At 43.2% G+C, this 17,464-nt stretch overlaps 2 non-coding genes across 2 annotated transcripts; one reads left to right on the forward strand and one right to left on the reverse strand.

Moving 5' to 3' along the window:
* Nucleotides 1-13,209: 13,209 nt before the first annotated feature.
* MIR148A (microRNA mir-148a) lies at nucleotides 13,210-13,321 on the reverse strand. Its single transcript, NR_049002.1, has one exon. It is a non-coding gene; the product is annotated as a microRNA mir-148a (primary transcript).
* Nucleotides 13,214-13,287, forward strand: MIR148B (microRNA mir-148b). The gene has a single exon (NR_048957.1). It is a non-coding gene; the product is annotated as a microRNA mir-148b (primary transcript).
* Nucleotides 13,322-17,464: the final 4,143 nt, after the last annotated feature.

Raw genomic sequence — 17,464 nt, forward strand, 5'->3', positions numbered from 1 at the left:
GAATTACTGGGAGGATTTCTACACTGTAGGGAAGAAAATGTGGTTTTATGAGACAGAAGCAGTTCAGTAGAAGAATTGAAAAAGTGTAACTTTTATAGGCCTTGAGGTGAGGAATAGCGAGTGTTACAAGTAGTATTTAATGGGGTAAAGCCCCCTCAGGGATCTGAAACTCTCAAGAGGCTGTTGAAAGAAGAAAATTAATTCAAGAATGTCTTGCCAGTCAGGTTATACAAAGAGGGGGCTGTTCTAGTGTCTGAGTGGGAAGGAGAGGTGTGATGGCATTCTTTAGCTCCGTAAAGTGGGCATGGCTGAGCAGCTGGAGCTCAGTAGCCCCATTTGCTATGGATCCTGATGGATATCTGTAATTTCTATGGTTTCCCCCCCTCCACGCAGCCCCCTCTAGGATCCGACCAGCTCAAAGATAAGGGGCTGTGAGGGGAGGAAATACCAGGAGAGGGAAAAGTATTCAAAAGAGGCTCTTACCCAGGGTGTTGGAACAGCTCTCTTTATTCTGTGGTGTCCATGGAGAGCGGGGCAAAAGAGAAAGAGCAGGAAGTTTCAGGGGTCTATATAGGTTTTGGACAGGGTGGGCTCTCCTGGCTCCCTGCCAACCCCGTTGGGGCAGGGAGGAGGATCCAGGGGTTATCATGATCAGAGCCACAGAGGCCCTAGGAAAGGGAGGACAAAAGGGTGTCCAGGAGCTCACCGCAACAGATATCATGGCCTTTGAAGGTCCGTGACTGAAGGTCAGGCACTGATGCTCCAGCCCAGTTGAATCAGGGCACTGATCCTGCCTGGTCCATACATCCCAGTTCCTGCTCTGGGGAATAAATGGGTGCACAGAACTAATGTCAAACCCACAGGCTGCATGAGTTTCTTTATGACTTGCTGAAGGTTCTTGATCAGCTTCTGCAAGAGCTGGTGAGGGCGTCAGCATGAAAACTGACAAAGGCCACCCTGGCTACACATCATTCTTCCCTAAGATACTCCGCTGGGGTTTCTCAGAGAAAGAAAAGCACCTACAGCATTTTGCCATTGGTAATAAAGTAACACTTCTAATTGAGTTCATTCACTGAAACAAAAAAAATCAGTCCCTTTCCAATTAATGTGAGGAGAGGTGGCATTTCATCACTTGTGTAATGAGCTTAAAAACATCTAATGTTCACTTAATACTCTTATTGGTGGTTGACCACGAAATAAAGCCAGGTTGATGAGGATTAGTGGCTTAATGCCAAGGATAGCTGGGTTTGAAGATGGCCACTTTAATCTTCAGAGTTCATTATTACTGTTAGGATTTGGTGGTGTTATTTCTATAGCAGCAGTAGGAAGCCTTTGTTACTTCCCTCTGCATAAGTACACGACAAAATTGTGACCATTGCCACAAGCAGTTTGTCACTGTGTTTGTCACACCCTATTAGCCTGATAGTACCACTGCTGAAGGACTGGGGTACTACTTACAAGTCTTGCAGATTTTAAAAAATTGTTATTATTATTATTATTATTATTATTATTATTATTATTACCAACACAGACTGGATTTGTCTCAGCTCAACAGATATCCATCAATGAAAGGACTGAAAGACAAATTAAGCAAGATTAACAGAGCAGGTTAACAAAATTAATGGTAATGGACACCCAGTCCTGGGAAATGCCTTTTGAGCTTTGATTTTCAGCTGTCCACTGTGTTTCAAACAGTTCATCGTGTTCATCACTTTTTTACTTTTTAAAAGATAAAAATTAAACAATTCCCCCCCCCCCCCCCAAAACGTAGTATCATACTATTACATATGTATATAGAGCTCTTGAGGATGAGCACATTTATCTTGTTTTCTGGCTCAGTCTTGAAAATACATTGTCCACTGTTTACTGTTGTTCCTACCCTGCTCCCATTAGCGTGACTGCAAGCTCCAAAGGGGGTGCTGCACATTGACAGATCTGGATGAATTTTCAAAGGTGTGCACTGTGTTTGGACATGTGAGCAAGGGCCCTGATACAGTCATGTCATTCACTCACAATGTATATTTTTTCTGATTTGAGCTGCATCAGAAGCAAAAGTGATTCAAAAAGCAGTGTGCTTCCGTGCTGGGATCAGTTTCCTCTCCTCTTTGACTGGCATTTAAACAAAGGCTGGTTTTGCAGGGTGGCCCTTATTACATCACACAAAATCAACCATCAAGCTGCCACGACATCACCTACTGCAGAGCATTGCTGCACAGCCTTCACTAATGAACAGAGGCAGCCAAATTCCTCCTAACACTGAAGAAGGAAATATTTTTCTACATCTGATGTCTTTCACTTCTCCTGTTCTGAGTTATAAATATTCTGGTGCATGAGCTCAGATGAATAATGCTCATACTACAAATAACTAAAGCCAAGAATCTTTATATTTAAAGGTGAAGAAACATTTCTTTTTGAATGTAAAGTGTGTTTTTTTCTTTTGTTTTGTTTAGCAGCTTTCAAATATGAACAAAACCTTCTATGAAGGAATGAAGATTGTGGGGTTGTGGTTTTAATTTCAAACCTCAAGACTCAGGTATGGATTTCTATCCACTTTAAGATAATGTTCATTAAAAAAAAGGGGCAACCGAATTTTGCCAGCAAAACCCTTCAAATAGATTATTCTGTTTTCCAGCAAACTCATCAGTGCTGGGGTTTCTTTTGTCTTCTGTACAAGTCCACCATTAAGTAACTTTTCTGATTGCACAGTCCAAATCCAGACAGGGAATCTGAGATTTTATTGTTCCCCTTTTGCTAGGCTGTGGTTAGTAGAGGTTTAAGCAATGTTTCATAACCCATTTGTAGTCTAGTATCTATCTCCTTGAAAAAGACAGACAAGTTCTGTCTTTTGACCCTTTCTTTCACAAAATAACTCCTCAATTCCTCTCTTATTGGCAGAGCTGTATTGATTTAAACACAAGAATAAGAAATTAAGTAAACACAGGGAGGATTGGTTTTGAGTAACTGAACACTTGCACTACAATGCAAATACTGCTTTGTTTTGAAAGTGCTAAAATAAAAAGATAGCTTTTTGTTTTGTTTTCCCATAAAACATTTTGAGAAGCAATACTAAGAAAATTATGAGATGTATCAGCAATAAATATCTCTGACATATCAAGGGACTTATTCATTAGGGACAGTATGGCACACAAATTCAAGACTGATAAGATTATTGGTGGCAATCTTGCCCATGGCCATGTGCAGGACTGTCTTGTTACAGCAATTATTTATCAGGGAGCCTTTCTCACCCGCCTTTTAAATTTTTCCCTGCTAAAACACTGCAGGCCAAAACCAGTCATTTTGCATTTGGCTGTTACCTGTTACCATTCCTTTCTTTTCCAGTGAGTGAGCAGCTTAACCCCTGTGGTGCCTTCTCTACTTTTTCCTCTGGTGTTCACATTAAAATAAATCGTGTTTAACTTCCTGCACTCTTGAATGGGGATCATGACTGTTGAAAAGCAAAAATTGTAACGACTTTAAATAGGCTGCTATCAATATGTAGATTTAACAAGATGCATATCACTCATTTCGAAGTTCCTCATTCAAATGCCTTCAAAGGTGCCTTTTTCCTAGGCACCAGCTTTGCCCAGTCACCAGCTCCAAAACCCACTAGTGTGCTCCCAACACCCTGTGGTGTGTTGCACATCAGTGCTTCAGCAAAGTGAGCGGAGCAGTGCCTTTAAAAGAGAGGGCTACTGCAGCAGTAGGTGTGGCAATTCAGTACAAAGCAGGAACAAAACCAAGTTCTATCCAACAAGTTCTATCAGGAGAAGGCTGGATGATGTTAATTATGAGTCGACACAAACACTTATTCTATCAGGAGAAGGCTGGATGATGTTAATTGTGAGCCTACACAAACACTTAAGACTATGCATGACTGTAAATACACAATGGACTGTCCACATCTTCAGCAGAAGGCTTGGACACAGATCAAGCATAGAAACTCATTCGTGTTTTCAGCTTGTGCAATCAGTTATTTCTTCATTTTAAGTCAATATAAACTGCCTCCAGCCTTTCTTAGGTTTGTCAGCCCCTAAATAACTTTCCTCACTCTTCAAGCATTCCTCTAAAATACTATGGGGATGGCCATTGTAGTGGCTTTGAAAGAAATCCCAACAAGTCCAAAGACACCTCCTTTTGAAGTGATGTGGGCAATATGCCACCAACACATCCTACTGGTGGCAGCCTTATTTGTCACCTGAAAGACCTGCTCCAGAGCTGTAGCCCAGATTGCTGCCTATGCTGTGTGCCCCCTAAAATACAGAGTATGTGGTCTGGGAGAGGATAGTAAGCATGTAACTTAGGTCCAGATTTTGTTGCACAGAACTTGTGTTAAATCTTCTAGAGAGTACATTTGCAACAGTAAATACCTCTCCAGTTATATTCCACCTGCACATCATGTACTCGCCAATTTAAGAAGTAGTATTTTCCAGTTCATTTAAGTGAGCACGAAGAATGAGTTACACCGAACTACAGACAACGTTGGTTCATGAATAGGCATTAAATTTTCACACTTATGGATTAAAGCCAAAGTTGCTTTTCTGTTAGAATGTATCAGCAGTTTGTTCCTGTTACCACCTAAACCACCAGGCTCCAATTTTGACAGTTTTATCACAAAGAACTCCCTAGTCCCACTGGCTGGGATGTGTTTTGTGCTTTTCACCATCATGTACCGTAACTGTGTCTTTATTAACAAATGCCTTCAGCTCTTCACTCATTTTATTAAGATCTGGCTCCCACAAATACTTGGCATCTTCACAGCTTTGCTTGGCAATTGATGATTCAAACAGCCACACCAGACATGAACCTCCTTACATACTCTTCTGTTCTCAGTGGCTTTGTAACACCTCCCTGAGTGCCAGATCTCCAGCCATCACACTTGATGCCTCCATGCCGCCCAGCTTCTAAACCACTTGTTTTGGTTGAACAAGACCCTATCATCCTTTAATTTATAAATAGCTGTTATATCCAAACCTGCTCAGAGCCTCTGTTCATCTCCTGTTGTCCCCAGTTCTATCATTTAGGACATTCATGCAACGGTGGTACAGCCCTTCCCTGCAAAAAAAGCTACTAGATTGGGCCGAATGGAAATACAAATACTCTCTCCAAAACCAGTTCTGTTGGAGACATCGCAGCCAGACTGTATCTCCCAAACTCTGATACTCCGAGCACTGAAAAAATTAGCTGCATGCCTTTATCCGAAAATGTCCTTTATGTGTTTGTTTTTCTGTATTTAACTTTTATTCCCTTTTTGATGAAAATTTTTGTGCAATTTTAAAAAATCCTCCATCAACTAGATGGCAAATCCACACCTGGGTTTTCCCATTCTTGCAGTGGTTCACAGCATTAACCTCACTTACCTCCCAAATTCTGTACAGCGTAAGTCATGAAAGTTTCCTTATTCTTGTGAACAAATCCTTTAATATTTTCCCATTTTCCCCCCTTGTTCTCAAGGGAATAAGTGCCTTGGACTCAATGGTTATTTTACTGCAAGTGCTCATTGCTCAAAAAAGTCCCCAAGCTGGCAGCACTGCCAATCCTTTGCCCAGTGCTACAAACATACCCCTCCTCTGCTGCATGCACTCTTGTTATCTGTGGTGTAATAAAATCTTATCCCAAAAAAGGAGACATATTAATGTCTGCAGTGAAGTACCTCTAGACTATGCAAAATTTATAGTTCAAAAGATCTAGGGTTCAAAAGATCCCTTCTATATACCATGCACTTGAAAAACTTCATAAACATCAAAATTGAAACCCTTATATTTTACATCCATATATATGTGTTTATATACATATATTTAGATAATCATATATCATTCAACCTTTTTCCACCCCAAAATAACAGTTTATGAAGCAGAATAAATAGCATCAATTTGGCAAAGCACAATCCAACAACAAGTTCTCTCACAAATGTTAGTGCAGGGAAATAATTCCAGTCTGGAGACTTGGTGCTGCCTACTGTACCATGGCAAGTGGTCCATATAATGCTGAATAAAATATCTCAGCACTCAGTGCTGTGAGCACAGGCAGCTATGCTGCCCATCCCCTTTCTTCATTTATATCCAACCAATAAAAGTTGCCTTTACATCTTCCCATTTTGTTTGCTTCATCCCAATTATGATTATATTTAACACCAAAATTTAAACAATATGGTTCACACTAGTGAACCAATCCAGAACTGGATATTTAACATTAAACCAAGAATATACAATGAGTAATGGAGTGTTTAAAAGACAGAATTCAATTTTCATTGTATTTTTATTCTTGCTTCTTAATCAAATCCACATGGAATGCATTGCATTTAATGAAACTACAAGATTAATATTTCAACAAACCAGCCCACAGCTGAGCATAAGTTGAAGAGGTTATTTTAAAATAATTTTGAAAAAGCCTTTTATGATAGAAGCATCCCCCTGCAGGTTTGGGCCTGCTTTCTCTTCTCTTTCAGAAGTGATCTCTCCTTGAACACTGAGCTTTGTCTCCATGACTTATTCCCTGCTTTTCAATTCTGGTTTGGATTTGACTGGCTCAGAATACCTGAGGTTGGAAATCAAAGATGTTGTCACCCCTTTATTTCCTTACAATGCTGTTGCCTGAAACCTTTACTGTGGAGGACTTGTGAGCCTTCCCTCCTTGTTTAGGACTCCACTAGTATTGATTCCTTACAGTGCAATGGTTAAGCACAGTTCCTCTTTCTTGGCAGCAAGTCTTGTTTCTCTCTAGAGATAGTTAATTACAGTTTCCCAGCAATTGTTTATGAATACTACAGGTCCTCATTGGGTTAGCTAACATATTTGAACTAATGAATTTGTATGATATAAGCCATAAGAATCCAGAATTTGAAGTCCACTTTTATTTTCAAATTAATGCACAACATAAATTTAAGTCCCATATTAGATAATTATAGTACTTTATGAACATTATGTTTCAGGTACTTATTAAAATATCTCAAAAGGCACGAGCTCCTCTCACACAGCGTGAGTGTACATAAGGCTCCCAAATTAGTTTGGTCAATGTAGAGTTCAGCAGTTTAACACCTAGAAAAGTACTTAACAAGTCATGGTCACATGGACATTAAACTTTACAGCAGAGCCTAAATCTTGCTCTTTTGGCAATTTCCACAGCCTCTTCCATCCACCACCCTCTGCCTTGTCCTCTCCTTGATTTTTCTTCTCTTCCCAGATGTATCTACATGTCCTTCCTCCTCCCAATCCCTCAAGCCATACCTACAGGAGAATGCAGTATGTTACACAGCAGCAGCAAAGCAAATACTCCCCAGCATACTTGCTCTTCAAGGCAAGGACTACAAGAGTTTCACAACTAGTGTGAAATGCACCTTTTCTCCAAGCTTTGCTCTACACTATCAGCTGCTTGCTTTGATTGCTGTGTGGGGGGGTTATACTGCTGCAACTCCCTGAAGACTAAACATGAGCGACCTTGAAAAGGAGTCGGGGCAGCCAAGCAGATATTCTTTACTATTTGAAGCCTTCATATCTACCCAACATCTTCCACTGCAAGAAGTTCTCACCTCACCCACATTTCTGCCCTGGCAAGGTCCTTCCCTCTGAATGGAATTGTCGTTTGCCACACTTCCCCTCACCTCAGCACAGTGCCTTTTCCTTAGTGAAGGGGCAAGGAGCACATCTCACTGGCATTGGTGCCATTTGGTTGAGAGCTGCTATCACACTAGGAATATTTTGTCAGTCTGTTAACACCACCGCACTGGGAAGGCCTTATGCAAAAGAAATCTCTGAGCTTCAGTTGCTTCCTCGGGCCCAACCATAACTTAAGAGAAAAACCACATTTTTAGGAGAGTAAGAGTCACTAGGAAAATGAGAATCCCTCTGCATTAAACATATATTTATACTGTAATTGACTACTTATGTAAGTTAAAGCCAAGAACATGCTTCTGATAGGATTCATTCTTTTTTAACACTCAAGCTAAGTAACACTACAGTCAAAGGTGATCACTATGTGCTTTATATTACATTTATTCAGATTAATATTGATCTTCTGTAACCCTTCTCCCCCTCTGCTTTATTAATGAAAGGATAATTCATGTGACAGTAAGTAGCAAGAAGAAACTGAGAACAGGGAGAACACGGAAGGAAAGGTAAAGCAGTTTTCTGCATATAAAGTGAGGAAAAGGATTACAGAGCCACAGAATGGTTCAGGTTGGAAAGGAACTCCAGAGGTTATCTGGTCCAACCCCATGCTCAAGAATAGCCACCAACAGCAGGCTGCCCAGAACTGTAGCCAGACAGCTTTTGGATATTTTCAAGTATGGAGACTTCACAACCTCCCTGGTTAAGCTGTAAAAGTGCCTGGTCACCATCACAATGAAAAGGCACTTCCTGATGTTCAGACAGGCCTCCTGTGTTTCAGTTTCTGAAAGAAGACATTAAAGGATGACAGCTGATTGCTGTACCTCTGTACATTTTACAAACTATCACCGTATTTTCTCTGCCTCTTCCAAGGATACAAACTATCACCGTATTTTCTCTGCCTCTTCCAAGGAAGCAGCACCTGAAGGAACTGCTACAGATAGTCACAATTTTGGGATGTCCTATTGGGAGCTGGAAGTCACTACAGCAAAGTGACAGCACTCACTGCAATTGAACTTACTTGCCTTTATGAATTTAGACAGCTCCAAGTCACCCAGCTGCCAAAATGCAGAGTATTAAACAGCTTCTGTTTGCCTAAATGGCACTACCTGCACAACTTATATATGGTAGTGCCATTATTTTGAGTATCCCGTACTGTTAATGATGTCTCCAAAACTAGTGCTGCTGGATTTTACTGTCCAAGTGGGTCAATATTCAGCATTGAGACTTGCTTTCATTAAAAAGACAAATTCATCCTTTGACTACAGCTGGAGAACATTCATAAGAGCTCTGCAACTGATCAAGTATTGGTGCAAGAATGCAGTTTCCAAAACTTGAAAGGTAATAGCCATCAGACAGGATAAGAACTGTCATTGCACAAATAGGCAGTATTGCCTCACAGCCCAACTGGAGTCAAAATAAAGTGGCAATGATTCACCAATAGCCCCATGCTGTTTTTTTCACAAGGCCCAGGATTGTGTGCTCATTTCAGCAACTTTCAGTCAGCTATATGAAGCCAAGTTTGAGCTCCCTCACTCTGCAGCTAATTAGGATGAGGTTTAAGCACACCACCTCTAATATTTTAAATACAGCTATTAAATACTCCAAGCTATCTTCAATAGTATTAGTACCAGGATTCTAAAAAATAAATCCTGTTCATAGTAAAGATTATTTGCAGAGTACAGTCAGCACAATGGGCACCTGGCTCATTTCTACTTTGTGAGTTACACAATGTAAGAAAATAGCCTTATTTGAACGGCATTTGTCAAATCTTAACTTTTATTTTCCTCACAAAATAAAATTAAAAATACACCTTGGATTGCTCTGCAGTTCCAGTTTCTACTTCAAAGAATCCACTTATTTATAGCTCAATGTCCTGTTTCTACCAGGACCTGGTTCACCTTCTCTGGCTCCAGCTGCAAGGCAAATCCTTGACCTCATAGTGCCATTAACTCACCTCAAATACTGCAACTCAGCTTCTCATTCTAGACCTGACAGACACAGGTGGCCTTGTGTTGGTAACGTAGGTATTCTGCAAAACATTTCTATCCTGCTGTCCCAAGATTTTGGGTAAAGACATTGCTACCACCAGAAACAAAATAAACTAGATTCCAAGAGCTGCTGCTCTAGGTGGGCTTTCAGGACACTTCACTTTATGTGGATCTGGAGAAGTTTCCTGAATATAGTGCCCAGGCAGCAGATAAGTAAAAATATAAAATATACCAGGGGTTTTGGTAGTCAGCTCATAACTTCCAATACTTTATTTATATTTCATTGAAATCTATGGTCTATTTATAAATTGTTTATCATACAGTTGCTAGAGGTCAGTAAATCTACTTCTGTTTCTAATAAAACAGAACAACTTAGTTCCATGAAAATACACTTGAAAGGCCTGTTCTTTTTAGCTCTACTAACAGCATTTTTTGGTACAAGTTAGATTTTTGCTTAAAACTTCAGCTCAAAATCCAGTCTCTGGAAGCTACTCGAGTAAGGACATTCCTCAACCCTATCAGGTCCCATGGCATCCTGAGACTAACCAGCTACAGGCTGTGCAGCTTGCCTTTACTCTATATTCTCGATGCTCTTAATTATTCCCCCATCACAAACAACCCCCAACACTTGAACTTGCACACTGGCTCATCACCACTCCCAGCAGTGCAAGACATGCCAAAATCACAGCATTTAAAGAAATCCCTACCTGGAAGAGAAAAGAAGGCATGAGACAGCACCTTTTATATTCTAAAATTCTAAGACGTCTCTTTTAAAATTCTGAATTCAAACTTCAGCACCTCTGTACAGATTTCAAGCACGTACATACAGCTGAATCAATATATACAGGGAGTCTGGTCCATGCTCTGATCCATTCAGCTTCAACCTTCAGAGTACTTGACAGCAAACTCCTTTCCTGTTCTCCACTTTGCAGAACAATAATTAGGCTGGTATCATTTCCTTTGCCTCTGCCCCTTCAAATAACAGACTTGTACTATTTTGGAAATTTGTGTAATTTACTCAGCATGCTCATTTGCCACTTTTCCAATGAGGGAAGGACTGTAATTGGAATAGACACTCTGAAGAGTCAAAAAACACTAAAATATAATGCAGCAGTTTAGAGTACGTCTCCAGTGATGCACTGGAAGAGAAGCAGACAATGCCAAGCAGTCATTGGAAAATGACATGTATGAATCCATTTACACAGTTTGGCATTCAGACTCTATATTAAATAGCATCACCAGTTATTTTTCTGTTTCCATTTCCTGCATCATCTTCATCAAACACTACTGGCAATAGGTTAGCCAAAGCTTCATCTCCCATTCAAGGCCCCAAGCACTGCTACACACCTCAAGCTTGCCTCTAAAGCCTTACACTGCAAAGAAGTGAGAAAGTTCAAATGCCAGGGTACTGTCAGATCACATACATTTCAGTGCAAGAATAAAGCACAAAATCAGAAGTGCTAAGCTCTTTTCTAGTCCTATCTGAAGGCCACATGATTTCCTGTATCAAAGCGGAAGTGTCACCAAAAGGTCACTATTCAAGTATTACTTGTAGGACAGGAGCTACAACATACTGCAGACATGTGGCAAGGACAAGTGAGGGCTACCAAGAGGCCAAGAAATACCTTACCTTCAGAACTGGTCAGCTTGACCACCAGGAAAGCAAAGCAGGAAAAAAAATGGCTCCAGCTGTAATGTTTCAAAGAGAAGGCCAACAATTCTTCATTCCCTCTGCAGCTTTGCTATCTGCCATCACACCCAGTCCACTACAAAAGGTTTAAGGAGCCTGCTCCCCCCGCCACCGCCCCTGTTCTGGGCTGAATTTATACTGCAATAAGCTGAGATTCAAACACGTTACACTTATCCCAGAAGAGTAAGCCTATGCTCCAGTCTGTGGGTTTCCAGTATATGGAGTTTTAACCACCAAATCTGAGTATCTAAGAAGCCTTTATAAAAGCTACTGGGACACTACCAACCCCTCCTCCCCCCCTCCCCCACCCCCCCACCGACACTCCAAAAGGCTATTTAGTACAAAAATTGGAAACTGCAATTTGCACTACATATCCTGCTAGGCAGGAACCACCCCTAAATTAAATACAGTGGGACTTCAGCCCTGACAGTACCAGGTGTTTCCCTATAACCACACTGATTAAACAGTTTGCAGGCACCAGACCTCCAAGTCCTTTTTAGCAGACGTCACACTGCACAACATAAAGCAGCAGGCAATTGGCCAAAAATGGTTAGCAAAAAGGATTCCTTAAACCTCCAGCATCCAAATATAGCCCTAGCTGGTCACATGGGCTGCCATACAGTAAGTGCTCCTCACTTTACCTACCCTTTGATTAAACGTTTTGAGCTAAAAAGCATGTACTTAGAACAGCATTTCAGTTTCCAGCCCAATTCCATGAACCGTATAATCTTGCTGTACCTTCCACATTCAGACTGGCAGAAAGGAAAGGTTGATTCAGGTTTCTAGTGAGCCCAAGAGGGATGATTAGCTAGAAGCTAACAGAATATGAGACCTCTAACATATATGGGTATACACACATATTTATATGTGCGTATATATATATAAAAATATAAAAATAAAAGCAACATATCTGCCATACAATGCAGCTACTGCAAAATACTTCATTATGAACATACTCTACGGCACATACTGATCTTTAAATAGTCACACCTTACTCCATCTGGCCTCTAGCAATGTTTTTTCATATTACTATTATGATGAAAGCAGACCAGCTGATTACATCCACCTCACAAGAACTCCACAGCTTAGTTTACACACTAAGAAACACTGCAAAATTTCTGAAGAAAGGCAGGCCAGCTACTGTAGCATTGCCAGGTGTCAACTTGAACCGAAGAAAGTTGAGCTTGGCCCTTCTTTTGTCAGCCCTTAAAGCCACTGCCCAAGTTAAGTATTGTGCAGGTGTCAAGTAAGTTTACATTATAAAACCTTGCAACTGCACTAATAAATACAACTGTCACTTTTCCTTCCAAAGCCTTCCCCCCACTATCAGTGAGGATGAAGCCTTGCAGTACTCACTCACGACAAACTTTGTGACCTTTGAATATGCAGAGGCCTGAAGTTGTAGCTATTTCCCAACTGCAGCTGGAAGTCTGAGGTTCCTAAAGAGGAAAACAGCCCGGCACCAGAGGCAAGGCCTAAACCCTGAATTAGCACACTTACTGCATTGTGCTACAGCAGGGCTTGGTGGCATAGATTTTTGCTAGAAGCGTGGAGACTTTTATCAAACTCAAGCCCCCGGTTAAGCTAGCAGATTCTGTTGCAGACTTAGAAGAAAGCACAAAGAGGCACAGCATCGAGCACGTTCACATACCCACCAGCAGCTCAGCTGCACCGAGCACCAGTTAGTTTCACATTTATGCCGGCAGCCAGGCCGGCCTGCCTGCACTGAAATAACCCTCGGTACCCAGATGTTGCGCTATTTTTACCCTGGAAAAGAAAGAAAGGACACCCAAGAAAACTTCAGAGCGGGAGGCCACGACAGCACAGACTTTATTCCGAGGCTGCAGCGCAGGTTTCGGCGCTCGGCAGCGTCCGGGCTCGCCATCCCCGCAGTGACGTGTCCACCTGAGGCTCCGGGGCCGCCGCCGCCGCCGGAGACAAAGTTCTGTAGTGCACTGACTGCTATCGTACCCAGAGTCGGAGTGTCACAGAACTTTGCTTCCGGAGGCTCCAGTCCTCCGCCGGTACCGGCGCCGGGGCCGCCCGCCAGCACACATTTCCCCGCCTGGGAAGGGAAGGCGCACACGGTTAAAGGTGGGGAAGGGAGCCCCCTCCTCCTCCGCGGCTCGGCGGGACACCCGCTGCCCGAGGAAGAGGGAGAAGGAGGCGAAGACATCTTTTTTTCTAATTTTTTTTAATAAATACCCAAAACGCATCCCCCCCACACACACCTCCCCCGACCCGGAGCTAACGGGCCGCTCTGCGAAAGCCGCGGCCGAGCAGCTGCCCGGAGCGCTGCCGCTGCAGCCGGCGGGGGCTGCCGCTCGCCGCTGACAGCCCCGGCGCCGCGGCCCTGCGGGACCCCGGGCGGCGCCGAGCATCCCCCCGCGCCCCGCAGCCCCCGCGGGAGGGACCCGAGCGGCGCCCCCCGCCCGCCAGCCCTTCCCCCGCCGACGAGCGCAACAGGTCCGGCCCGCCCGGTGCCGCCCGCAGTCCCCGCGGCGGCGGCGGCCCCGTCCGGTCCGGCCGCGTTCCGCCGGGCGGCGGTGGCGGCCGGTGCCGCTCGCCCGCCCGCGCCGCGCGCCCGCCGCTCCATCTTGACTTTTGCCGACGTGGAAATTTTGGGTTCGGGGACGAGCCGCGCTCTTATTGGCCGGCGGCGGGCGGGGTCGGAGGTCACGGCTGCTGTCGCCGCTCCGCGCCAAAGCCGCCTCGCAGCGGCCCCGCCCCGCCGCCCGCCCCGCCCGCCCGGGGGCGGCGCCGCCCGCGGGGCCCCGGTGGCCGCCGCGGCCGTGTCGGAGCGGGGCGCGGCGCGGAGGGGAGCGGGCGGCGGTGCCCGGAGGGTGCTCGCCCCGACTCGCCTCGGGCAGCCGCGGAACGGGGCAGAGGGTGCGGGGCGGGCTCCAGGGCGGGCTCCAGGGGCTGCCGCGGGCCCGCTGGGGGCGGGGACGCGGGGCCGGTTCTCGGTGCGGCCCCCCCTCCGCCGCCTGCGGCCCCGCAGCCGGGTTACTGCCCGTGCGGTCCCGTCCGCCCCGGGGGTGCCCGGCCCCGTCCCGCCTGCCCCAGCCCCGGTGTCGCCTCGGCGGAGGTGCTGCCCCCGGGCGCTGAGCGCCGCCGTGCCTGGGCTCCGCGGGCACGTCAGGTGTCCTGGTTTTCCCCGAGAGAGCCGCCGGGGGTGTGCGGTGGTGGATGAGAGCAGGAGAAGTCCCCGGCTGTCTCCAGTTCCCGCTTGGCTTTTGAAGGACTTTAGAAAGGATGTAACAACTTTTACTGAAGAGTATGTTCCCTCTCCCCGAAGGAATCGCTGAGGGCATCTCTTGTCTGAAAACAATGTTTTTGCTCTCTCTCGAAGGTTGTCAGTACTTGGTTAGTGCTCTGTGGAACTCATCATTCACTAATAGTACAAAATTACCTAAACAAAGCTTTGAAAATAATTCCTGCAATTGTTTTTATCTCTTAGATTGAATTAAAGTCATAAACTGGGTTTACAATCCAGCTTGTTCCCTAGGCTCAGATGGAACTGCTAACACCAGTAACAGTTCGAAACACTGATCCAGGGCTCCTCCAGCCATAGAGTAAAAATGCTCTTCCTGTGCTTGAGGCACTGGAGTAGTTCCAAGGGAACCATTCACCAATATGAGCTGTGTGTGCATGCAGGTGTTCATGGGAGGAGACGTGCTGCCCTGTCCAGCAGTGTCACTTCGCCATGAACTCCAGTGTGTATGTGATCCTTATCATTGTGGGATGCAGCAATACTTGTTAACCCAAACCTATGGCTGTCATTTCAGTATCTCAAAGAGAAATACGCTGAAAAATGCTTTGAAATTAGTTTTTACCTCCTTCGTCTGCAGAAAGAGCAAACCTTTCCTGAGCCTTTCTGTTGTGTTTAAGAAACATGTTCCTCCCTCCTTGTCTGCACCTTCACTGTGCTGTTCAGTCATCAGCCCTATTCTGTCTTGCTGCAGCTTGTCATGGGTAGTAGTTTCCCATCTTCCTGTTACCCCTGTGTCCCTGCTCCCTCCACATACACCTTCTCTGCTAGGCCACGGAGCAGGCCCCAGCTATCCTCTGCTACTCAGCTGTGTGTACGGGAATATTGATTTGACAGTGTGTATGCTCTGTGAACAAAATCAATATTTCAGTAGATTGAGCAGAGTGTGCGGCAGTGTAATGGAGCCTAGCCTGCTAATGTAATGTGCAGGGGTCCTCATTCAGAGATTGAGGTCAGTCAGAAAATGGAAATGTGTTTTCTTATTTTATTGTGTGCTTCAGGTATAATGTAGGCGTTTATGTTCTAGTGTTTAACTTACAGCACACAGCTACTTTTAAGTCATATGCAACATAAGGTCACATATTGCAGGTGACATACACAAAAAAGCATGCCACAGATACACAATCAATTTTTTTAAAGCTCAGTAAGACCCCTCTTACCTTTATCAATCATATACCTATCAAATAGTTGTGAGGGGAAATGCATCCTTTTTGTTTCTGCAAATAAAAATAATGTTCTATTGTTTGTTGCAAACTTGGCTTCTGATTATGTAATGAAATGTGCAGTACTTTAACAAACTCCAGTATAGTGACATGTATTGAAGAGTATCATAAAACGGGCATAAATGAAAAGAAGGAGGGAGGAGAAATAACCAATGTATGACACAAAACCAGAGTAAAAACTCCCATTGATTTTAGTGGACCTGGGATTTTAGCTAGAATGTTCTCCATGATACATTTTCCACTTTTTAAACCATTGCATCATGCCTTAAAATGTAGCAAAAGTAATTCCTGAAATGACATGAGAAACCACTACATTCTCAGGCTCAGAGTCAAGATTAGTGTAAACTAACTATTATTTCACAGCTCTGGGGACACTTGATACGGTTTTATCTTTACTTAATAATTTTATCTGCTGGTTTTGTCAGAGGCTATTTCTTATCCACCAAAATCTCTCACTGCAGCAGTGAGCACAGATCTATACAACAGGCAGCAGAGTTTTATGTTTGTGCATGTTACAATGCTTTGTGCTGAATTTAGCACACATTTCAAGATGCTACGGGGGCCCTCGTGTTCAGTCAAAAATGCAAAGCTATTTATTCTTCCGTCATTCACGTTCTTAATTGGAGGCGGATTTGGCAGTCGTGGCCGGGAAGGCACGCAGGGCTGGAGCTGTAACATCTTTCAGTTACAGCTCTGGTTTAGGACATGACTCGTGGAGAAAGCTTCCAAATGTAAAATACTGCTACCTACAAATGCACAAGACAGTGGGATTTCACAGAAGTTGGCTGATATTCTTCAGTCACAGAACAGAGATTTCTCATATATGTTTCACTGTTCTGAAAAAAGTGTTTGTTTTAGTATTAACAGCTGCTGGAAACCTATGCACTCACCTCTCTTAAAAACATACCTCAAGACATTCAATATGTCCTAAAATAATTTTGCTATAGTTTAAAAAATAATACTTTTCACAGTACAAATGCAAACTGCAATGGAAGTATTATTCCAATTTAAATTAGAAGATAAATCTCATAACTGAAGATTAAGAAATAATAATTAGTCTTGCACTTTACTTTAAGATCCATCTGTTTTGGCAGCATGATTTCAGCTAAGAAGATTCAAGGAGGTAGTTACTATGTGAGACAGACAAAAATACGTGATATAGGGGACTAATCTGTAATGTTGTGTAAAGTAAAACTGAACAGTATTTCACAGAATGTTAGTTTAAAAGGTGGGAGAGTTTTATGATATAATTTACATTTATGAACTGAAGACTCTGCTTTTCAAGTGTTTTCGTCTGCCAGCTTTCTGAAATATTAAATTAGGTGTAGGTTTTTGTGGGTTTTGTTTTGGTTTAGTCCATTTGGTCGGTTGATTTTTTTTTTTTTTTAAGAAATTAGTACATCATAAGAATTATTATTTAAATCTAATTGAAAACTAGAGTTATGCTGAATGGAAAATTAATTTCCTCATTATTTGGAGAACTTTTATGGTATTTGTACAATAAGTACTCAGCCTAAAGTATCAATCAATATTATAGAATATTTAAAAAAAAAATAAACAATTTATATTATGACAATTTGTAGCATTACTTATTGATAGAAGAAAAAAGATACATGGAAACTCAGTGCCATATAATTCTAATTCTTAGTTGGTTATTATCTGAGATTGCTCTTGATTAAATATGATTT

The sequence above is a fragment of the Taeniopygia guttata genome, chromosome 2 (genome assembly GCF_048771995.1).
Source record: "Taeniopygia guttata chromosome 2, bTaeGut7.mat, whole genome shotgun sequence".
Taxonomy (NCBI): Eukaryota; Metazoa; Chordata; class Aves; order Passeriformes; family Estrildidae; genus Taeniopygia; species Taeniopygia guttata.